Source organism: Aquarana catesbeiana, linkage group LG01, assembly GCF_042186555.1.
Source record: "Aquarana catesbeiana isolate 2022-GZ linkage group LG01, ASM4218655v1, whole genome shotgun sequence".
NCBI classification, from domain to species: domain Eukaryota; kingdom Metazoa; phylum Chordata; class Amphibia; order Anura; family Ranidae; genus Aquarana; species Aquarana catesbeiana.
The window spans coordinates 103,853,822-103,879,547 of NC_133324.1; the positions used below are offsets into that span (position 1 = coordinate 103,853,822).

At 42.8% G+C, this 25,726-nt stretch overlaps 1 long non-coding RNA gene across 1 annotated transcript in view; it reads left to right on the forward strand.

The window, feature by feature from the left end:
• Window positions 1-1,204: 1,204 nt before the first annotated feature.
• Window positions 1,205-25,726, forward strand: part of LOC141102464 (uncharacterized) — a 103,355-nt gene continuing 78,833 nt past the window's right edge. Inside the window, exons 1-2 of the long non-coding RNA XR_012235195.1 lie at window positions 1,205-1,422; window positions 11,083-11,210. This is a non-coding gene — a long non-coding RNA (uncharacterized lncRNA). The remainder of the gene's footprint in view (window positions 1,423-11,082; window positions 11,211-25,726) is intronic.

Sequence of the window (25,726 nt, forward strand, 5' to 3'; positions counted from 1 at the left end):
CTTCCAAACCCTACTTCTGTTTTTAACTATGTACCAGAACTGTTGTTATTTTTGCTATTACAATAATGGTGTGATTTTAACAGCATTTTCTGTCTCTGCCTGGCTTATGGTTCCTGACATAGAGAAACAGTTTGGCCCAAATTAACTAATTAGGTTAAAAATAAACATGAGGTTAGGATTTAACATTTACCCATGCTGCAGTTTTAAAGTCTAAGTTAGGCTTGATTTACACCTATGCATTTTTAGTGCTTTTTGCATTTTGCAGATTTTCACTACAGAACGTGTTCCATAGGAAACCATGTTAAATGGACTGTAGTGCAAATCTGCAATATGCAATAAGCAATAAAAATGCATAGGTGTGAATCAGGCCTTAAAGCGGGGGTTCACCTATCTATCATTTTTTTTTTTTTTTAGTTCATTCACAAACTTTTCTTCTCAGCATTACATACTCACATATTGTGTGTAATATGTCCGCCTGTGTCAGATTTCGTCGGAAAGAATAACTTATATTATTCTCTGCAGGCGGTTTCCATCTTCATTGTGGGCATTTGAAGCCCACAAGCATTTATTTCCTGGATGTGGTGAATGCTGTGCTCCCAGCATTCACTGCTCGTTCCCGCACATGCTCAGTGGCATCCTGGGAAGCCTGAGACTAGCTCCCAGGAGTCTGGGAGAGGCTAGAAACACGCCTACTCCCACGGGAGGAGAACCAGGAAGTACAAAGAAGAATAGAAAAATAAAAGGTAATTACGGCGATTTAATTTTTTTTAAACGGCATGTCAGCATCTAGGCAAGGAAGAGAATACATACAGATATTGTTCAAAATTTGGGTGGAACCCCGCTTTAAAGCCCAACTTGAAGCAAGTAAGCATTAGAACGTACATCTTCATTACCATCTGTGTCCTTGTTGGGGAGATTTCTTCTTGCTTTCTATTTTATGGCTTGTAATAGTGAGATATCTGTGGATTGCAGAGCTACGGAGCATAGGTTTGAAAAGGAGAGGACTGCTCTGGCAGCTTTCTCTGGCTCTTGCTATTTCCAGATGGGGCTGTGTAGTTTGGAGATCCCTCAGAGTCTTGGGTGGGACGAGATCTCCAACCCTGTGTGCAGGTCTTGTGGATAGCCAGCAGGGTGTGTTCCAGGTGCACACAGCCCATATAATGAGGGACTGGTGAGAGAAAGAAGGCGGAGTGAGAGCAGCTTGCTGCTGCTGTTTGAAGACAAACCTGTGTTTGGAGAGTGGTCTGCCCTGTGGGAGACTGTAGCCCATGTAAGGGGGATTCTTTGCCCAGGGACTGGGAAAGGCTGGCCAGCCTTGAGAGTCGGGAAGACTATGGAAGCCAGTGAGTCCAGGGGGCTGGAAAGAATCAAATCTGTTGAGAGCAAGCAGAGGAATTGCTGACAAGAGAGCCAGGTGGCTTGGTATGTTTTCATTTATGAGTGCTTAATGAAGTTAAACCCCTGCGTGGGATTTCTGGATGGACTTTTGTTTTGTTTTTTCCCTTTTATAAACATGGGCTAGCAGGCCCTTAACTATAAATGCCTGTCTGATGTGGACTCACTGCACAAAAATGCATCTATCCAATTGAGCTAAACACCCCGATATCACAGGCTGTCAGACAAATCTGCTACTGAATTTTGAAAAATATCTCTAAACTTTTTTTTAGGTCCAGAACACCTGCTTTATATTGGAATGTGTGGCTGTAACAATATTTTTCTGGCAGATACAATTCAAAACTTTCCTACATGTCTCCTTTTAATTCAGTTCACAGACATGAGAGTTATTGTCTGGCTGCTGATTGGTTGACTGTGGTGGGTGCTCTCTTCTGACCTACATGAATCTGAGCTCATTGAGTCATGTACTACAGTCACAGTATCAGCTATCACTGTTTCTGATAGGAAGGGGTGATTGCTGCAATATAGACAGCAAAGGAAAATCGCTGCACCAGGTGAGAAACTGCAGGCACAATGAATTGTGTGAGACTCCTCACATGGATGCAAGCCCCGACTCGCCTGCCATAGAAGACTGAATATGGAAAGAAATTGGCTGCACACCGACGTTCTTGAAGTCCATTTATTGAATGTTCCATACAATCAATGACACATGGTGATGAGTAAGCACAATGTAGCTGTGCGAAACTAGTCCACCTCTGTTCCAGCTACTGCAAACGTGGTGTGTGTCATAGTATGGAACATTCGATAAATGGACTTCAAGAACGTTGGCGTGCAGCCAATTTCTTTCCTTATTCAGATTGCTGCAATGTGCTAGAAGGTATACCCTTTCTGATTTACATAATCAACAGGCATAACAGAAAAAGTAGGTAAATTATGAAAATAAATGTATTTTGTTTTTAGACTGTTGCTAATAAGTTGAGTATAGGATTGATTTTAGCTGTCTCATACCAGCCATTTTGTGTCTGACAAGCAGGCTTTGATGCCTTTGCCATCATTCTGTTGGTATGAATTGCATTACTAAAGTGAAAAAGAAAAACATGCATGTTCCAGACACAGCTTTCGTAAAACAGCCACACGGACAAGCATGCCTCCTCCCAAGAAATCCCAGACAAATGAAAATGTTCACTTGTCTGATTAGCCTAAGCAGCATTTGGGGAAAAACACTTGAAGCTGTCATTTCAGAACTCTCACATGTAAAATCATGTGGAAAATATCCGGTGTGTTGACATGGGGATGTAAAGGAAACAATGAAATGACATCTTACCTGCAAATTCCTTTTCCCTTACTCAACCGTGTTACAACATGGGGATTAAAAAAATATTTTCTTTCAGATAGTGTTGAAGTGTAAAAGGCTGGAAGCGCTGGGAAGACATAAGGGGGATTCATTCTCAACTGCACAGCTACATTTGTATTTCAAAATGCTCTAAATATTTATCATGAAAAAAAAAAAAAAATAATGTTTTAAAATTGAACTACAGCCAAACACCTAAACACACAGTTGAAATATTAATATCTGTGAATTGCTTTACCTGCTAAAATATTCAGTCACTTTTTTTTTATTCACACACCACTGCCAGGAGACTGTCACCACTAGATCTACGTTGTATTAGAGTGGGCATGTATGTAAATCTAAAACCTAAAAATGATGTCCGTGTAATTTTGCTGTGTCTAGTTAGGGACAACTCCTAAATTAAGACTTTCTCTTCAATTTATGTATCTGTGATAGTGATCAAAAGGAAAAATTAGAGGGGTGAATCTCTCCAGCAGTGGCACAGACAGCAATAAACACCCAAACCAAAATATAGAATAATTCCTAGGAATTGCCCATTAAAAGAGAAGTATGGTGATTGTTTTTTTTTTTAGAATAATACTTGCCTAGATGCATGCAACATCAGTCCAACGCTGCATCTGTCCCCTGCCAGCCCCAACACTGAGAACAGTGCGATCAAACACCGCCGATCGCTCAGTTCTCAGGGCTCAGATTGTCAGTCACCAGCTGTCTACTCTGCCCCCCCCCCCTGCAATCACTGGAGCTCTGGGCTGTGGGGGAGCATCCGGCTCAGCCTCTCAGTGTCTTGCTGAGAGGCTGAGCCTAGTGCCAGTCCAGGCATGTGGGCGGATCCCTACTGTATGGTCACGATCTTTCCCGTGCCTGGACCAGCTCTGTGATGTCAGCCGACAGCGGGCTTCAGCCTGCTTTCTGCTAAAAACAGGTCACAGGAGTGCAGAACGGACTGCCCTCCTGTGAGCCATAGAAGAAGTACAGCCATACAAGCTTTGGCTGTACTTCTCTTTTAATTAATAATAATGGTAGAGACTGATGTCTTCAAATATAATCTTGGAAATAGAATGCACTCAAAAAAGGCTCCTTGAGAAAAAGGCAACAAGTTTTATGAATCATTGTATGGCATGAGGCATTGGAGGCATCTCCAATAGACTCAGATTAAAAAAAAAACACAGGGGGAGAGGCCACATTATGTGACCAAGCTCATAATTTCAACTGTGTGTTTCACAGCCGTCAGAGGTCCCACCAAGGTGGAGCACACAGTTAGGGCCAACAAATATGTCCTCGGATGGCACACCACCATAACATGGGGCATCACTATTACAGAACCCTGAATAACATCCCAATAAACAAACAATAACAATATAAAACACAAACATTTATCCTCAAAATATTAAAAATGTTAGGTCAAATATATAACACAATAGGGAGAAAAATCTGTAAAGAAAATAAGCACAATAATGTGCATCATTCAGTCCTTAAGGGCACATTTGAATCCATTCTGTAAAACCAATAGCTTTAAAATTTCCAACTCAAGGGATCACATATTCTGATCAAAGCTATAATGTGTTTTGCTGTGTTTATCTACAACAGGGTTTCTCAACTCCAGTCCTCAAGACGCCCTAACAGGTCACGTTTTCAGGCTTTCCATTATTTTGCACAGGTGATTTGATCAGTTTCACTGCCTTAGTAATTACCACAGCTGTTCCATCTGAGGGAAATCCTGAAAACGTGACCTGGTGGGGCGCCTTGAGGACTGGAGTTGAGAAACACTGATCTACAACATGTCTAGCAATACAAGATCTTGGATTGCCTGGGGATATATCTGAGATATAATCTCTCTTCTTCACTGTTTCCAGTACTTAGTGGCTAGCTACCACACTCAGAATTAAATATATAAATTATACGAATGGTCTCGCATTAACAAAATGTAAAGAAGTTGTACAATTATGTGAAGAATTAAGTACTCCCCATGTAAATTGTTGACATTTTCCACATAACTGAGCAGGCCAACATATAGTATAGTATACAGATAATGGTAATATGCTTAAGCAAATGACACATAAAATTGACTAGGTGTATTCATTTTTATGATCTAAAGTAAAAAATACAGATTTGTCATATGGCAACAGTAAATACATCCCTTCATCCTACATTTACCTCCACTTCAAAACAATGAAATTAGAATCCGGTGTTTTAGATTAGGTGCCAATGATTAAAACCTCCTTGGGGAGTATGCAGGTGGAACCTGCCTTATTTAAAGCTCGCCCATCTAGGGTCTGGTGTTCCCTTTGCTATTGACTTGTGTGGTATTAAAATGTCAAAATCAACAGAGCTCTCTAAGGATGCCTGTGTGCCTGGGAAGGGATTTCAAATCATCACCAAATGAGTTGAAATCAATAATTCCACTGCAGGGAAAATAAAATACAAGTGGGATAGATTTTAAAAAAGATGCTAATTTGCCCAGGATTGGCTGGTCCAACAAATTCAACACAAGAGCTGACTTTTTAATGCGAAAAAGAACTCTCCAAGACCCCCAAAATCTCATTGTGGGGTGTTCAGGTAACTTTTACAGCAGCATAGTTGCCAACATGTAAAAAAACATTTACTTGGACACATTTTGCTGTGCATCTAGCAAGCCATTGTTGGCAGAGAATGCCAATGCCATACTTGAATTTAACCTACTGTATATAAGAGAGCTGTAGTTATCATAGCTAAAGAAAAAACAAAAAAACAAAACATTCTGGTGGTAAGCATCCCAAGGTTCAGACAAAAAAACTATGTAAACAATTATTCTGCAGAGTAAAGAAACTGTGGAAAAACACTACATGCATAAAAATTAAGCTCCTTCACATCACAACTCCCATTTCACATTACAGTCGCCTTCACAACCACAGCCCCCCTTTCTCACATCACAGCCCCCCTGATTTCACAGTCCCCCCAACATCACTGCTCCTCTCCCTCACGTCACTGCCCCCCCTTTCAATCGCAGACCCCTCCCTCACATCACAACTTCACCTTTCCTCACATCACAGCCACATTACAATCATAGATCCCTCCCTCCTCACATCACAGCCCCTTGCAATGACAGACTCCCTCTCACATCACAGCCCCTTGCAATGACAGACTCCCTCTCACATCACAGCCCCTTGCAATGACAGATACCCAATCACATTACAGCCCTCCTTGCAATAACAGCCCCCCCCCTCACATCACAGCCCCCCTTGTAATAAAAGACCCCCACATCACAGTCCCCTTGCAATCACAAGCTCTCCCCCTACATCTCAGTCCTCTTTGATATCACAACCCTCCTCCTCACAACAGAGCCCCCCACATTACAAACCCCCCCTACATCACAGCCTCCCTTCACATCACAGTTCCCCCGTCCTCACATCACAGCCCCTCTTGCAATCATATACCCCCTTACATCACAGCCCCCCTTGAAATCACAACCCCCCTCATGTCACAGCCCCCTTTGCAATCACAAATCTCACATTACAGCTCCCCCCAAACAAAGTCCCCCCCTTGCAATCACAGCCCGCCCTCCCTCATTAAACCACCGTCCCCATTGCAGTTACAGCTCTCCCTCCTTCACAGTCCTACATTAACACGAGGCAGAGGGTAGGAGGCACAGTGGGGTGGACTCCTCTTTGGTGTATACTCACCTGCCTGCCGCTGGCCCTACCACTCCAGCTGTTAAACTCACATCAGAGCAGAGTGCGGGAGACTCGGCAGGTCTGCACAGAGGATGAGAACTGCCCAACTCTTCTTGTTAACAAGCGAGTGATTGGTTGTTAGGACCCCCCGCCTTGTTTCCTAGCACCCATCACCCACTTGGTAATTTAAAAACTAGGGCAGCTCTATCCCTCTGTGCAAACCTGCCATGCCTTCTGCCCTGCTGTGAGTTTAACAGCAGGAGCAGTGGCAGAAAGGGGACTATTTCTTCATTTTCGCGTCCGGTGGAGTAGTCTGCACTGCAGCAGTTCCAGATAATTAAACCAAAGTCCCGGCCTCTTCTATATCAATCCGCTGGAGCAATCCAGTGGATTGATAATATAAAAGAGGCCAGAACTTTAGTTTAATAATACCAAACAGTTACGCCGCGTACACACGGTCAGATTTTCCGACGGAAAATGTTCAATGGGAGTTAGTTTTCGGAAATTCCAACCGTGTGTAGGCTCCATCGGACATTTTCCATTGGAATTTATGACAAACAAAATTTGAGATCTGGATCTCAAATTTTCCGACAACAAAATCCGTTGTCGTAAATTCTGATCGTGTGTACACAATTCCGACGCACAAAGTTCCACGCGTGCTCGGAATCAAGCAGAAGAGCCGCACTGGCTATTGAACTTCATATTTCTCAGCTCGTCGTACATGTTGTACGTCACAGCGTTCTTGACGTTCGGAATTTCCGACAAGATTTGTGTGACCGTGTGTATGCAAGACAAGTTTGAGCCAACATCCGTCGGAAAAAAAACATGGATTTTGTTGTCGGAATGTGCGATGGTGTGTACAGGGCATAACTCTGCAGATTACTCCGCTGCACCCGAAAGTGAAGAAAATGTTTCCTTTCTGCTACAGCCCTCTTGCTGAACTAATGGGGGCCAGGGAAAGTTTTTTTTTTTTTCCTTTTAATTGCTCTAGATTCTATCAGAAGTAGGGAGTGTCATTTACTTCTGTCCCCTCCCCCGGCCCTGATCCCAGGACACTGGCTGAGAATGAGCCATGGTGGGACAGCATGTTAAAAAGCGTGACTGTCCCGGCAAATCCAGGACAGTTGGCAAGTATGCAAAAGATCTAGGTGGAACTGTTCTGATCTGACAAGCTTTGATATTGGATCCAGGGAACTGAATCAGAGAACTAAGAAGAGAGGTTTATAGCCATCACCAGAATATTGTTTATTGCTAGAAAACTTATAGCTAAGAAATGGCTTTCGGTGACACCACCGACGCATGCAGAATGGGTGAATACCATAAATTAAACTCTATTGAGGGAAAAGCTGACATACCAACACAGGGGTAGCCCAGCAAAATTTGAACGTATATGCAGTGGTGTATTTAGGATTTGTGCTGCCCTAGGCCTGACTAAACGCATGCACCCCCTTAATTTAAATACGACCCACCCCATCCTGCCGAGGCCACACCCCTTCCTGTTTAAGACCCACCCTATCATCTGTAAACAACACCCCTTCCTCTTTAGGCTCATTTGGCACCTTTCAGGGGGGAACGGGTACCTGTTTCTGACAGGTACCCTTCCCCACTTCCGGGAGACTGCGCTGTCCCCTCTGAAGTTTGCCCCCCTCCTCCTTCCTCCGCTGGGCCATTCAGAAAGTGCAACGTGCTTCGCACATGTGCAGTAGGGAACCGGTCGGTTTCCCTTACCATGAATGATAGTGGCAAAACCCGAGAGCCAATCTGAAAATCGGCTGAGGTGTCGACATCGCTGGATCCCTGGACAGGTAAGTGTCCTAATATTAAAAGCTGCTGCTGATTTTAGCTGCTGAGTTTTAATGCTATCACGGGGGGGGGTCTCACTGTGCCCTCAAACGCAGTCACTGTGCCCATCAAACGCAGTCACTGTGCCCATCAAACGCAGCCACTGTGCCCATCAAATGCAGCCACTGTGCCCATCAAATGCAGCCACTGTGCCCTCAAACGCAGCCACTGTGCCCTCAAACGCAGCCACTGTGCCCTCAAACGCAGCCACTGTGCTATCAAACGCAGCCACTGTGCTATCAAATGCAGCCACTGTGCCCATCAAATGCAGCCACTGTGCTATCAAATGCAGCCACTGTGCCCATCAAATGCAGTCACTGTGCCTATCAAATGCAGTCACTGTGCCCATCAAATGCAGCCACTGTGCCCATCAAATGCAGTCACTGTGCCCATCAAATGCAGTCACTGTGCCCATCAAATGCAGCCACTGTGCCCATCAAACGCAGCCACTGTGCCCATTAAACGCAGCCACTGTGCCCATTAAACGCAGCCACTGTGCCCCATCAAACGCAGCCACTGTGCCCCATCAAACGCAGCCACTGTGCCCCATCAAACGCAGCCACTGTGCCCCATCAAACGTAGCCATTGTGCCATCAAACATAGCCATTGTGCCCTCAAACGCAGCCACTGTGCCCATCAAACGCAGCCACTGTGCCCATCAAACGCAGCCACTGTGCCCATCAAACGCAGCCACTGTGCCCCATCAAACGCAGCCACTGTGCCCCATCAAACGTAGCCATTGTGCCATCAAACATAGCCATTGTGCCCTCAAACGCAGCCACTGTGCCCATCAAACGCAGCCACTGTGCCCATCAAACGCAGCCACTGTGCCCCATCAAACGCAGCCACTGTGCCCCATCAAACGCAGCCACTGTGCCCCATCAAACGCAGCCACTGTGCCCCATCAAACGCAGCCACTGTGCCCCATCAAACGCAGCCACTGTGCCCCATCAAACGCAGCCACTGTGCCCCATCAAACGTAGCCATTGTGCCATCAAACATAGCCATTGTGCCCTCAAATGCAGCCATTGTGCCCTCAAACGCAGCCACTGTGCCCATCAATTGCAGCCACTGTGCCCATCAATTGCAGCCACTGTGCCCCATCAAACGCAGCCACTGTGCCCCATCAAACGCAGCCACTGTGCCATCAAACGCAGCCACTGTGCCATCAAACGTTGCCACTGTGCCATCAAACGCAGCCACTGTGCCATCAAACGCAGCCACTGTGCCCATCAAACGCAGCCACTGTGCCATCAAACGCAGCCACTGTGCCATCAAATGTAGCCACTGTGCCATCAAACGCAGCCATTGTGCCATCAAACGCAGCCACTGTGCCCATCAAACGCAGCCACTGTGCCCATCAAACGCAGCCACTGTGCCATCAAACGCAGCCACTGTGCCATCAAACGCAGCCACTGTGCCCATCAAACGCAGCCACTGTGCCCATCAAACGCAGCCACTGTGCCCTCAAACGCAGCCACTGTGCCCTCAAACGCAGCCACTGTGCCCTCAAACGCAGCCACTGTGCCCTCAAAAGCAGCCACTGTGCCCTCAAAAGCAGCCACTGTGCCCTCAAAAGCAGCCACTGTGCCCTCAAACGCAGCCACTGTGCCCATCGAACGCTGCCACTGTGCCCTCAAACGCAGCCACTGTGCCCATCGAACGCTGCCACTGTGCCCATCAAATTCTGCCAGTGCCCATAATACTGATATACTTTATTAAATCACTGTACCTGCTGTCCTGGGGGTTTCCCTCGTGCTCCTCTCTCTCCTCCTGACGTCACAGCCCCTGGGCCGAGGAGAAGATTCACTGCAGGAAAGCAGTGCAGGGGAGGGTAGGTGGAGCTTAAGGCTCCACCTGTCACCTGTTGCATATGGGGGGCGCGAGTGACACACGCCGCCCCCCCCGCATGAGAGAAAGCCCCCCCCACCCGTCTGACTGATTCCCGGCTCCCGCTCCCGGCAGCGGGAGCCAGGAATCAGTCAGACGGGTGGGGGGCTTTCTCTCATGCGGGGGGGCGTATTTGCCGCCCCCCGCAAAGTGCCGCCCTAGGCCTAGGCCTTGTCGGCCTAGGCCAAAACACAGCCCTGCGTATATGGGACCCTTGGTTGGAGGTACCTGGTTTAGCCCCCTTCCAATTGGTCCAAAATAAAATACTAGGTGGCAGAACGCAGACGCCTACCCCCCTTGTTTGAGGAGGGAGGCTGTCTACATTGAATGGATACAGAATGATATGATGTTATAGGGACTCAGAATATAGATCAAACTGACAAAATAATTTTGATGAGAAGTTGTCTTACTCTGCGGTGACGAGTTATATGGTTTTAATAATATATTAGTTAAAGAAAGAAAGCAGATACTATCCCCCCCCCCCCATTGTTTAGGGGGGAGAGGTACCTCTACACCGATCGATTGTCCGTTGAAGGACCGGGAGCGGGGTAGGGGTACAAAGTACTAAAAGGACACACTTACTAATCATAGAAAATACGAGATAAAGCTGAAATTGGTATAGATACGTAAAGATTTGTCTTCATAGATAGATTGTAACCTTATATATACCATAATATTGCAGGAAACATAAGCTGATTGATTGTATGTTTGGATAATAATATGTCCTTGGCAATGCAATTTGATGTATGTTTTTGTTTTTGTTGTAAGGAAGAGTTTTTTCTCTTCTTATGTTTTTAAAAATCAATAAAAAGAATCTGATTTAAAAAAAAAGAAGAGAGGTTATAGCAGCCAAATGATTGGACTAAAAATCATACAGCTGTCATAAAATTAGCTTCCATTCATTAGCTAAACATTTTTTGCTTTTACTTACAATTACTGTTTTTCCATTTCCAGGTTGAGTGATTCAGACGTAAACCTGATAACACAGATGTATCCTGGGAAGTTCCTGTCACATGTTCCGGGAGGTAGACCCACAATTCCAGGAAGTAAAGAGAAATGGAAATGTTAATTTATGAACTAAGGTATAAAAAAAGTCTGCAATTATCTATAAGTATCTGCTTGTAGACTGCCATTACTAAACATTTCTAAAAGGTGCTTTTGTAATAATTTTTATGATAAGGGTGATGTTTCTTTTTAAGAAAATAAGAAATATTATAGACTACATCATTATATTCCAAACTTATTTAGTGATTTCAGCTACAAAGAAATATTGAAAATAGAACACAGTACTAGCAATGTAATATTAGCTAGTTTATTTATTAAATATAAAAGGAACAATGGTGGAGCTGTTTGGGCAGGGCGGGGGGCTAGATGTTCATGTCATGATTTTGTGGTACACTTACAGTATTATATATTTGGTAAACTGTAGCACAAGATTTTTGGTATCTGTAATATACAATATGTGGGTCACACAACAAGGAGATGCAACGAATTAAGGCATAGTCGTAGGAGATGTTAGAGAAAATAAACACATTTGGCTAAGTAGACAAGGGGCATAAGATTGAAGCTATCATTGACTTTCATAGTACCTTACAAAGGCTTTACACACACAGTATATATATAAAAAAATATACATTTTATTACAAAGATTTATCTAAAAAAGACATACATATAATCCATGAAAATAAAATGATAAATATCATTAACCACTTGCAGATTGCTGCACGCCGATATATGTCGGCACAATGGCAGCGGTGGGCAAATGGGCGTACCTGTACATCCACTTCAAGAGGCGGGGGTAGCAGGCACACGCGCGCCGCCGGTACAGCGAATCGATGTCCGCCGGTCTCCCAGCAATCGTGTCACAGAACCTCAGAATGGGGGAGTGCCTATGTAAACAAGCCATTTCCACGTTCTGGCTTGTGTCATGACAGAGATCAACGCTCGCTGTCATCGGGAGCAGTGATCGCTGTCATGTGACTTGAAGCCCACCCCCCCACAGTTAGAATCACTCCCTAGGACACACTTAACCCCTTCATCGCCCCCTAGTGGTTAACCCCTTCTCTGCCAGTTTCATTTACACAGTAACCAGTGCATTTTTATAGCACTGATCACTGTATAAATGAAAATGGTCACAAAATAGTGTCAAAAGTGTCCTATGTGTCCGCCATAATGTCGCAGGCCCGATAAAAATCGCAGATCGCTGCCATTACTAATAAAAAAAAAATTTAAATAAAAATGCCATAAAACTATCCCCTATTTTGTAGACGCTATAACTTTTGTGCAAACCAATCAATATACGCTTATTGCGATTTTTTTATTATTCATACCAAAAATATGTAGAAGAATACATATTGGCCTAAGCTGAGGAAAAAAATAGTTTTTTTTATATTTTTGGGGGATACTTATTATAGCAAAAAGTAAAAAAATTATTTTTTTTCAAAATTGTCACTCTTTTTTTGTTTATAGCGCAAAAAATAAAAACTGCAGTGGTCTCTTGGTTCGGTAGATGTAACATAATAAAAATGGCAGTATTGCCTAAATTTTCCTATCTTTTTCAAACTCTACCCATTCATATACCCCCAGAATTCTTTAAACAGACTAATAAGATGATAACTGAATTCATTTGGGCCCATAAAAGGCCCAGAATTCAACGCCGTTTAATGACAATGCCTAAACAATATAGGGGGGTAGCGGTACCCAATATGCAGAAATATTATCAGGCGGCTCATATGGCGCGACTAGTAGACTGGTGTAAGCATGCAAGCTTTAAAATATGGCCAAAAATCGAGCAATCACAGTGTGAGGTCCCATTGCGTTGTGCGGTTTGGTGCTTTGGAAACCTGAGTCCAGCTCTCAAAAAGTACCCAACCTTGGACCCTACCTTGCGTATCTGCTCCCGAATATGTTCCACCACTTTATTATCATCTGTCAACTCCCCCCTATACCCTATTGTAGGGAATCCTCGTTTCCCTCCGGGACTACAGGAGGGACCCTTCAGGAAACTTTCAGACTCACAGTGTTTTCAGGCCTCGCATTTTATACAAATAGCGACATGGCCCTCATTACCTGAACTAACCTCATCCAATGACCATTTCTGTCTTGATTTCTGGAGTGGAGCCCAGTTGCAACATTTCCTTAACACTCTCCCACCTCCAGACAGATTTCAACCAACATTGACACCCTTAGAACAATGTGAGGGGACGGGGCCTTGCTCTCACTTAATCTCGCAAATGTATGCACTACTGGTTGCCCCCCAAGAGGATTATGTCCCTCCATATATAAGGAAGTGGGAAATGATATTAGACAGAACGTTCACCCAGGCACAACATAGGCAGATAGTAAATCTTGCATTGAAATCTTCAATATCCACAAGAATCCAAGAAACTAATTTGGAAATAATGACAAGATGGTACCGTACACCCTCATTACTTAATAAATTCTTTCTGGAGATCCCGGACAAATGTTGGAGGTGTCAGGAGGAAAAAGGGACTCTACTCCACGTTCTTTGGTCCTGCCCAAAAATAGGAGTACTTCTGGAGGGAGATACGGCGGATAGCACAGAAATTTACTGAGTATAACCTCCCAGAAGATCCAGCCCTATTTTTGTTACATGTCTCAAACATACCGGGGGAAACATATAGTAAATTAATTTTGCGCCACCTTATTAACGTGGTTAGATCATGTATCGTGTGGCAGTGGAGAGATATGTACCCTCCCACAATTCTTACATGGGTCACACGAATTGAAGAGGTTAAAAGGATGGAGGATTTGTTAATATTGGCTCAAAATTGAAAGGAGACATATTTAGAAACTTGGGGCCAATGGAATACATTTAAATTCTCAGAGGAAGGGAGTTCCCTCTTTGCTTCTGAGAGTATTTGAAAAAGAGAGGAGTGTGGGGCCTTGGGGATGACCTCACTACAGTGGATGATGGTATAGTAAACTTGCCTTTTCCTCGGTACGTCTCCCCTCCAACTCTGACTTCCTCTCCCCTATCAGTGTTGTTTTTTCTTTTTTTCTTCTTCTTCTCTCTTTCTATCTTTTTTTCTCTTATCTTTTTTTTGTGGGGCTTCTTACTTTCTCCTTTTGCCTCTTCATATATGTAGAGGTTTTCCTTCTTAGTAAAGTATGTTGTCAGGGCATACAAGAGAAACAGGTCTAACAGAAGAGAAAGAGAGAATGGGGAATATCTCAAATGACTAGTTATTGTTTTTTATGTAATGCTGTTAATTGGAGTTTGAATGGATTGATGGATTAATGAAATTGTTTGTTTCTCTATATGTATGACAACTAAAATAAAAATTAAAAAAAAAAAAAAAAGTAAAAAATAATGAGTTTTTTTCAAAATTGTTGCTCTTTTTTTGTTTATAGCGCAAAAAATAAAAACCACAGTGGTCATCAAATATCACCAAAAGAAAGCTCTATTTGTGGGGAAAAAAGGACGTCAATTTTGTTTGGGTGCAACTTCGCACGACCGCGCAATTGTCAGTTAAAGCGACGCAGTGCCGAATCGCAAAAAGTGCTCTGGTCAGGAAGGGGGTAAAATCTTCCGGGTTGAAGTGGTTAAAAGACACCAAATCACTCTATAAAATTAAATTGCACAAATGTACTGACTATTGGAACATATATATATATATATATATATATATATATATATATATATATATATATATATATATATATATATATATATATATATATATATATACAGGGCCGCTGATAGGGTGGTATCACCGATCCTCTTGTAGGGGGCCTGAGCACACGGGGGCCCTCACAGGATGGGGGATTAGTGATGGACGACAATTGTGTGTCTCTTCCTCCAGCAGCTGAAAGTTGGTCTCTCCCCCTCTTCCTGCTATCTATCTGCTGAAAAAGAGACAGTCGTCCCTCAGTCGTCCCTCCCTGTGCGGGCCCCCCTCTTAGCACTGGCTCTAATGTTAGCTCTGCTCCTGAGTTTGTTATCTCTGTAAGGCTCCATGCACACTGGCTTAAAAAACTTTGCTTCTACAGGAGTTTTGTGTTCTGCCTGTAGAAGCAGCTCAATGTTATTCTATGTGTCCATGCACATTAGGACAATTACAGGCATATTTTTAGCGCAACGTTTAGAGGCAGGAAAAAAACCCTTCTGGTTTGCATTTCAGATTGGAGCTTACTGGCAGAAAAAACATAAAACTCTCCTAAACTCGTCTAAACTTTGTACAAAAAACGTTCTATATCAACGTTTTTTTCTGCCAAGTGAACTGGAGTTTTTTTAAGCCCAGTGAGCATGAAGCCTAACTTTGATTCTCTTCCTCTGTCTCTCTGATCCCAGAGCCTGTATATATTTTTTATCTCATCATTATTTTTATTTGTTAACCACTTATACCAGGCACTTATACACCTTCCTGTCCAAGCCAATTTTCAGCTTTCTGCGCTGTCGCTGTTTAAATTACAATTGGTCATGCTACATTGTACCCAAACATAATTTTTATAATTTTGTTCCCACAAATAGAGCATTCTTTTGGTGGTATTTGATCACCTCTGTGGTTTTTATTTTTTGCTAAACAAATAAAAAATACCTAAAATTTAGAAAAAAATAAAAGTTTTGCTTTTGTTCATGTTATAAAATTTTGTAAATATGTAAGTTTTCTCCTTCACTGATGGGCACTGATAAGGCAGCACTGACGGGCACTGATATGCGGCACTGATGGGTGGCACTGATATGCAGCACTGATAGGCATTGATAGGCGCCACTGATGGGCACTCAGGGGTGGCACTGGTGGGCACTATAAGGTGACACTGGGCACTGAAAGGCTGCAAAGATGGGTACTTATGGGTGGCAATGATAGGCAGCACTGCTGGGCACTGATGGGCATTGATACGTGGCACTGATGAGCACTGATACGCGGCACTGATATGCAGCACTGATAGGCATCCCTGGTGGCACTGGCAGTGGTAGGCTTTGTGAGTGGGCACTGATTGGCAGCTGCCTGGGCATTGATTGGCAACTGCTTTGGCACAGATTTGCATTTCCCTGGTGGTCTGGGGGGCATACATGGTGGTCCAGTGTGGATGGCCATCCTGGTGGTTCTGGGTGGCATGATGGTGGTCCTGGGTGGGATCCAAGGGGGGGCTGCGCTGATAAACAATCAGCACAGACCCCCCCTGTCAGGGGAGCCGCCGATTGGCTCTCGTCTACTCGCGTCTGTCAGATGCGAGTGAGGAAAAGCCGATCAATGGCTCTTCCTGTTTACATCATGATCAGCCATGATTGGACACGGCTGATCATGTGGTAAAGTGCCTCCGTCAGACTGACACACCGCACCACCGATTGCCACGATGTGCACCCCCACGGGCGCATGGCAGCTGCTATCGTGCAGGACATCATATGACGCCCAGTCAGGATAATGGAACCACCGCCCGGCCGTCATTCTGCTATAGGCCGGGCGGGAAGTAATTAACTCAGTTTTATCTTTTAGTGTTAACAGGAATTCTGTGAGTTATGTTGTATTAATGTCTGCTAATAATTTTATTGTATTTTAAATGAAATATAGGTTTAATATTTTCTTGAGGGGGCCCTGTCAGATAGTCATATATATATATATATATATATATATATATATATATATATATATATATATATATATGTGTGTTTATGAATACCTTTACATGTGGAACCAAGTTACCTAATTTTGAAACTTGATAAATACTGCCTATATTTCCTATGTTAATTCTCCACAAAGTACAGTCAGGTCCATAAATATTGGGACATCGACACAATTCTAATGTTTTGGCTCTATAACTCACCACTATGGATTTGAAATGAAACGAACAAGATGTGCTTTAACTGAAGACTTTCAGCTTTAAGTTGAGGGTATTTGCATCCAAATCAGGTGAACGCTGTAGGAATTACAACAGTTTGTATATGTGCCTCCCACTTTTTAAGGGACCAAAAGTAATGGGACAGATTAACAATCATCCATCAAACTTTCACTTTTTAATACTTGGTTGCAAATCCTTTGCAGTCAATTACAGCCTGACGTCTGGGATGCATAGACATCACCAGGCCCTGGGTTTCATCCCTGGTGATGCTCTGCCAGGCCTCTTCTGCAACTTTCTTCAGTTCCTGCTTGTTCTTGGGGCATTTTCTCTTCAGTTTTGTCTTCAGCAAGTGAAATGCTCAATCGGATTCAGGTCAGGTGATTGACTTGGCCATTGCATAACATTCCACTTCTTTCCCTTAAACTCTTTGGTTGCTTTTGCAGTATGCTTCGGGTCATTGTCCATCTACACTGTAAAGCGGCATCCAATGAGTTCTGAAGCATTTTGCTGAATATGAGCAGATAATATTGCCCAAAACACTTCAGAATTCATCCTGCTGCTTTTGTCAGCAGTCACATCATCAATAAATACAAGAGAACCAGTTCCATTGGCAGCCATACATGCCCACGCCATGACACTACCATCACCATGCTTCACTGATAAGGTGATATGCTTTGGATCATGAGCAGTTCCTTTCTGGCCTTCCTGTTTTTGAGGCTCACCAATGGTTTACGTCTTGTGGTGAACCCTCTGTATTCACTCTGGTGAAGTCTTCTCTTGATTGTTGACTTTGACACACATACACCTACCTCCTGGAGAGTGTTCTTGATCTGGCCAACTGTTGTGAAGGGTGTTTTCTTCACCAGGGAAAGAATTCTTCGGTCATCCACCACAGTTGCCTTCCGTGGTCTTCCGGGTCTTTTGGTGTTGCTGAGCTCACCAGTGCGTTCTTTCTTTTTAAGGATGTTCCAAACAGTTGATTTGGCCACACCTAATGTTTTTGCTATCTCTCTGATGAGTTTGTTTTATTTTTTCAGCCTAATGATGGCTTGCTTCACTGATAGTGACAGCTCTTTGGATCTCATATTGAGAGTTGACAGCCACAGATTCCAAATGCAAATAGCACACTTGAAATGAACTCTGGACCTTTTTATATGCTCCTTGTAAATGTGATAATGAGGGAATAACACACACCTGGCCAAGGAAAAGCTGAGCAGCCAATTGTCCCATTACTTTTGGGCCCTTAAAAAGTGGGAGGCACATATACAAACTGTTGTAATTCCTACACCGTTCACCTGATTTGGATGTAAATACCATCAAATTAAAGCTGAAAGTCTGCAGTTAAAGCACATCATGTTAGTTTCATTTCAAATCCATTGTGGTGGTGTATAGAGCCAAAAAGATTAGAATTGTGTCGATGTCCCAATATTTATGGACCTGACTGTATTTTGGACTTTTACACTTGGGGCAGAACTTTACCCAAGGGGGGGAGTTCCACTTTAAGTCCTCATCCATATTTGGCATGCCATTTTTTTGTGGGGGGGGCAAGTGCCTAGTTTTGACTGCGGGACCATTCCAAAAGCGGCGCTCGTGCATGCGCAGTGGGCATCTGGTTTCCCACAGTTAGGCACTAGAAACCTGAAGACTAGTGGGCATTTGACTGCCCACAGTTAGGCACTAGAAACCCAAAGACTAGTGAAGGGCTAGCCCAGGTGAGGACAGCGCTGGATCCCTGGACAGGTGAGTGTCCTTTTATTAAAAGTCAGCAGCTACAGTATTTGTAGCTGCTGGCTCTTAATTTTTTTTTCCCAGAGTGAACAACCGCTTTAATAAATATATACCTGAGGGATTTTCTTTTTGGTTTTGTCACTAAAATTCCGAATGAGTCTGTCTGTGCTACAGTTATGGAATTATGCAGTTGAATAATAAAAATTACATATATTGCATATGTTTCCTTAAATAATTTAAATCTCCACTCTATGCGGCCATTAAATATTTAAATTACTGAATGATACATATTTCCTATGTTTTAGGAATGTCTTATTTTTAATTCCAAGTAAACATAATGATATCAGGGTTAACGATATACAAATCTATTTGGGTAGACACAGTATTTTGACGCATACTGTACGTAGATGATTCATGTCAAAATAGGATGCTACGGTGGGATGTTACAATTGGTTAGGTTGTAACTATCATTATATTGATTGCAGCTTTCCATTAAGGTCATCTGCTGGCTGCGGATGTTTCAGATTAAGCTGGGTTAAATGTATCCTTCCATCCTATACCCCCCCACTCTACAATTAAGCTAATTTATTGAGTGAAATGCGTTGAGAGGGCAAAGGTTCAAGTAGATCTGTCTGTGCACTGAATGCAGGCTCAAACCTATATGATGGCTTTTACAATGGATTGTAGCTCCCTTCCTTTCTTCTGTGTAGTATTTTTTTTTATCTTAGTTGGCATCAAGATGCATTCATCTACAATCAGAGAGAGAGACTGCGCCAATTTAACCTGCATGAGAGTTGTGTTAAGAAAAAAAAGAAAAAGTCTTTGCTGTCCAAAAAGAACCTCAGAGCAAATTGCCATTAAACATATGAACAAGGACCAGGCCTCCTGGAACAATGTGCTGAAGACTATTCAATCAAAGACAGAGTTGTTTGGTCACAGTAACTGTACTCATGTTTGCTGCAAACTTAAGGTGCTATTAAAGGCTTTCTTTTTTTTTATTATAAGAAAAATGTCATACTCACCTGCTCTGTGCAGTAGTTTTGCACGGAGCAGCCCCGATCCTCCTCTTCTCGGGTCCCTGACCAGCACTCTTAGCCCCTCCCTCCTTCTGAATGCCCCCAGAGCAAACAGCTTTCAATGGGGTCACCCAAGCAGGCTTGTTCTCAAGCCGCAGCTCTGCGTGTCCATTTACACTCAGAGCCGCGGCTCAGCCCCACTCCCTCTCTCATATTAAGTAAAAAAAGATGGTACCAGGTAGAGGGTACAGTCCAAAGTGACGTTTTTTTAGAGACTTACATGGCACAGAAAATAATTCCAAGAGGTCTGAAAGATAAAGTATTTCCTGCAGATCATCTGCACAATAACAGGTTCACCCCCAAAATGGAATGAGGTTTGCATATCCCATGGTGTAGACTTAATGAAGCTAATTGTGGAAGAAGAGAAAGCTCAGCTGGAAGATCTAAAAGTGAAGATAGACCAAAGTAGTGTAGATTTAAATCCTTTTAAAGATGAGGAAGAATTTATTAGACAAAACGATATGGTTAGAAAACAAATAGACAAAGTACAAAAAAATCTGAAGACTACAAAACAGGCTAAATTTAAAAGGGATCTTTTGGATTGGGAAAAAGGCAATATTTTTGATCTATCCTCTCAAAAAGGTAGAAATAGATCGAGATTCAGACGTTTCAGATCTTTCTCCCAATCCAAAACAGACGTGGTTACAAGCGAGACTTACAGTGAAGGATCCATTCGTTCTGTCTCTTTTTTAGATCAGAAAGGGGACAGTTCATCGTCCCCGGTGAGAGACCCTCGGGGAAAGGCAGATAGTCTAAAAACAAAGGAAAAAACACAAAAAGAAAGAGAAGGTACAGACTGCAAGAACAGGGCAAGGAGTCAGAGGAGGAGAACGTAGATCATAATCCTCCACCCATACAGTGAGGGAAAAAAGTATTTGATCCTCTGCTGATTTTGTACGTTTGCCCACTGACAAAGAAATAATCAGTCTATAATTTTACATAATATATTTATATATATATATATATATATATATATATATATATATATATATATATATAGATGTACTGCTATAATATATTTTAAGCTAATTGTGTCTATACGCAACATATTTTTTCTACTTATTGTATACTAATAAAGTTGGCACCTTTGTGCCTTTTTTATCTACTTTGACCCTTTATACTCTTTTTCTGCCATTTAAAGTCCAAGGGGGCGTCTCCCAATGCACTTTGGTGCATGCTTTCTCTATAATCAGTCTATAATTTGAATGGTATGTTTATTTTAACAGTGGAAGACAGAAACAACAAAGAAATCCAGAAAAACGCATTTCAAAAAAGTTATAAATTGATTTGCATTCAAAGAGTGAAATAAGTATTTGACCCCTTTGCAAAACATGACTTAGGACTTGGTGGCAAAACCCTTCTCGGCAATCACAGAGGTCAGATGTTTCTTGTAGTTGGCCATTAGGTTTGCACTCATCTCGGTAGGGATTCTGTCCCACTCCTCTTTGCAGATCCTCTCCAAGTCATTAAGGATTCAAGGCTGACGTTTGGTAACTCAAACTTTCAGCTCCCTCTACATATTTTCTATGGGCTTAACCTCCCTGGCGGTATGATTATTTCGGATTTTAGGTGCTGAAAGCGGTACAATTATTTTGCATGGAAATTTGGCGTTTTATATTGTAGGCCTGTAATCCTTAACAATAACACACTTAAATCTGTCCAAACAAGAGTCTAGTAGATATCCCGGGTATGATGAAGTTTGAAACACAAAAACATAAATTATAATATAATAAATAAATATAAATAATTAAAAAATAATAATAATATAATAAAATAAATTTCCCCACGATTCACTATCGCTCAATTCTGCAAACGTTCTAATTTACTATCGCTGTTTTCTAGCTGGCCTAAAGCCACTTTTGACGTAAAGGGACACTTTTTGGTTGCTATGGACAATCTCAAGTTTCCAGGCAGAAAGAACAGTATATATAACATAAAACTGCATGCAGGGCATGGGCCAAAGCACTGGGGACAAAAGGGATGTGAAATAATTTCATACAGTACTGTAATCTGTAAGATTACTGTATGTGTTATGGTTTGTTCATTTTTTTTAATTTGCCGCCAGGCTCCGCCCCATGCGTTGCGACGCTCGCAGGGAACGGAGCCTGGCACGGAGAGGCTTCGGAGGAGACAGAGCCCGCAGACACAGTGGGGGGGGACATCGCAGGATCCTGGGGACAAGGTAAGTAAAGCCGCGCCAGGATCCTGCAATGTAATCCCGAGTGTGGCTCGGGGTTACCGATAATGGTGCTGAAATTCAACCCCGAGCCACACTCGGGAATACCGTCGGGGAGGCTACAGTCTGGAGACTGGCTAGGCCACTCCAGGACCTTAATGTGCTTCTTCTTGAGCCACTCCTTTGTTGCCTTGGCCGTTTGTTTTGGGTCATTGTCATGCTTGAATACCCATCCTCGACCCATTTTCAATGTCCTAGCTGAGGGAAGGAGGTTCTCACCCAAGATTTGACGGTACATGGCCCTGTCCATCGTCCCTTTGATGCTTTGAAGTTGTCCTGTCCCCTTAGCAGAAAAACACCCCCAAAGCATAATGTTTCCACCTCCATTTTTGACAGTGGGGATGGTGTTCTTGGGGGTCATTCCTCCAAACACGGTGAGTTGAGTTGATGCCAAAAAGCTTGATTTTGGTCTCATCTGAACACAACACTTTCACCCAGTTCTCCTCTGAACCTTTCAGATGTTCATTAGCAAACTTCAGATGGGCCTGTACATGTGCTTTCTTGAGCAGGATTTCAGTCCTTTACAGCGTAGTATGTTACCAATTGTTTTCTTGGTGACTATTAGGGTTGCACCAATACCACTTTTTTAAGACCAATTACAAGTACCAATACTTTTTTCAAGTACTCACTGATACCAATTACCGATGCTTTTTTTTTTTTATGTCATGTGACAGTGGCACTAATATGCAGCAATGATGATGCGTGGCCTATGTCAGTAGTTTTGTATTTTTATTTTATTTTTTACAATTTATTTTTTTATTATTTTTTTTACAATTCTATTATAAATATATATATATATATATATATATATATATATATATATATATATATTTTTTTTTTTTTTTTTTACATTGCTTTTTTTTTGGGGGGGGGGGGTTAGTGGGCGGCATCAGTGTGTTTATTATTTTATTTTTTATTATTTTTACAATTTAACCTTTTAAATATTTATTTACACAGTTTACAATGCTCAGTTATGAATGGATTTAGTGATCACGGACTCTGTCCATTTGGAACAGGAAGAAGCTGGTAAATGACAGATTTACCAGCTCCTTCCTCCGCTCTCCATCCTGACAGATCGAGCATGGAGGGGGACAGGAGAAGAGCACGGAGAGGGACAGGAGCGGAGCACGCAGGGGGAATGGAGGAGCACGGAGGAGGATACAGAGGGGAACTGGAGGAGGATACGGGGACAGTCAGGGGTGATCAGTGCGGGGGTGGGGGCAGTTACAAGCACCGCTCCTGTATAGATTTCAATAAAGCAGTTGAAATTTATGGGAGGGAGAGGAGGAGAAACGGCTGTCAGCTGCTTTATTGAAATCTATACAGGGGATCTGTGCTTGTAACTCCCCCACCAATCACCCCAGATGATGCCCAGGTATCGGATCAAGCATCGGAGCATTTGCCTGAGTACAAGTACTTGGGCAAATGCTTGGTATCTGTATCGCAACCCTAGTGACTATCGCCCCAGCTGCCTTGAGATCATTGACAATATTCTGCCGTGTAGTTCTAAGCAATGCGAGGAGATCAAGGGCTTTTTGATCTTCTTCTTGCAGGGTCTCTGTCATCTTATGACATTTGTCTTTTTGCTCATACAAATAACGAAAGAGTACCTTGCTTAGAAAGAGATTAACTAGGAATCCATGTGTCCGGCGTCCTGAAAGGGGCCGGGCGCATGGATGGGGGGGGCGGCGCCCGTGCACCCACAGTGCATGGGCTGCCACTGATTGCAAGTATATTTTTAGTGCTGCACTTCTTTTTTAGATATAAACTAAATTTGGCACAAGAGGAAGGTCTACTCACTACTAAAATATATTATCTAAAAGTCCTTGAATACAACATCCCAGTCCTCTATATTATCCCAAAACTTCACAAAGATTTCCTGAACCTCCCCAGGTACACCCATCGTCTCTGCTTAAAACCATGGTCCCTGCACTTAGTTCATTTGTGAGGGACACTAAAGATGTCCTCAGCAAATTAAGCAATATTAAGTTAGAAGACGACTGGTACCTAGTAGGCATCGATGTGGAATTTCTATACACATTGATACCTCACTACTGGGGACTAAAAGCTGTGAATTTTTTCCTGAATTTTATCCCCGAAATGGCCCATCAAAATTAATTTATCTTAGACCTACTGGACTGTGCCCTCCATAACAATTGTTTTCCAATTTAATGAAATCAATTACCAACAGGTGTCAGGCATGTCTATGGGTGCCCCTTGGGTGCCTTCATATGTGTGCCTGCACCTAGGCATGTGGGAGGAAGCTGTCGTATACAAATGAAATTCAATTAAAAGATCGGTGGATGTATGGCTACGTTACATAGACGATATCCTGGTGATCTTGAAGGGAAACAAGCAGGATTTACATGGATTCATTAATGAGCTCAATGAAAATGACTATAATATCAAACTCACTTACCGTTTTGATCTTAGATTGATTCCCTTTCTAGATCTCAGGATCTCTAAAAAAGATGGCCACTTGGAAACCTCCACATACCAAAAACCTACAGCAGCCAACACTTTACTTTGTGCGGACAGCTTCTACCCCAGATAACTGGTGCAGGGCATTCCTATTGGCCAATTCCTCAGTATTAGAAGGAACTGCACCAGTGAGTCTGAATTTAAAAAAGAGGCCCATGAGATGTACGTGAGATTCCGGGAAAGAGGCTATACTCAAAAGGTTCTAAGAGTGGCAAAGAATAGAGCATTAAATCAAGACAGGCCTTTATTGATTATGGATCGTGTCTTCCTTCTTCCAAGACAGGTTATACAGAGACAACCTGTAAAATTCATTATTCAATATGGCACACAGTGGCCAAAAGTCAGAGAGGTCCTTGAAATACATTGGTCCACCCTGTCTCGTTGTACCATACTGTCGGGAATAGTGGGAGAATACCCACATATGGTCGCCCGAAGGGCCCCTAACTTATCTGACATGCTCACCCAGTCTGAATATGTACAGACTTCAGGAGACTGGTGGTTAACCTCCTTTCACAGAACAACAGGGATGGTCCCATATGGGCACTGCCAGATTTGTAAATTTTTTGAGTGCACTGAGACGTTCACTGATGGGGACAATTTGAATACCTACAAGATTAAAAGTTTAATTACCTGTGCAACCACTAAAGTAATTTACAGCCTATAATTTCCATGTAAAAAAATCTATGTGGGCAAAACCAAATGCCAACTTTGTGTCCACATCGGCGAACACCTTGGTGACATTAAACACAAGGAGCCAAAAAGCCCTTTAGCACAGCATTTCCTCCTTCACCATCAGTCAAAAACTGACGGCTGCGAGTGAAGGGGATATATGCCTTGAAGCTGAGTAAAAGACCGTGCGATTTTGACAAAGTACTACATAAAGAAGAAAAATTCTGGATTTACAGATAAAATTCACTGATGCCAAAAGGACTCACCAAGGAGTTAAATCTACAGGTATTCCTGGATTGAACAAACTCCCAATACAATTAAGCCTTTATAAACCTGTATCCTTTACATAACATGTGCTTTGTTCACCCCTTATACATCTTTGATTTACCCTTTTCATCTTTCACCTCAGAGGTGCTCTGTCAATGGACATTGTATTTATACACATACACAGTCCACACATTTAATTCTGTAGATATGCAGACGGTGCATCAGATCCATCAGAGAAAAAATAGGCTGGGCCAGATGTATTTATACATGTCCCAGCTAGAGGGCGCCACGTCTTGACGAAGCTGGTGTCCTCCAGCGAAATGCATTAAAGTCATGT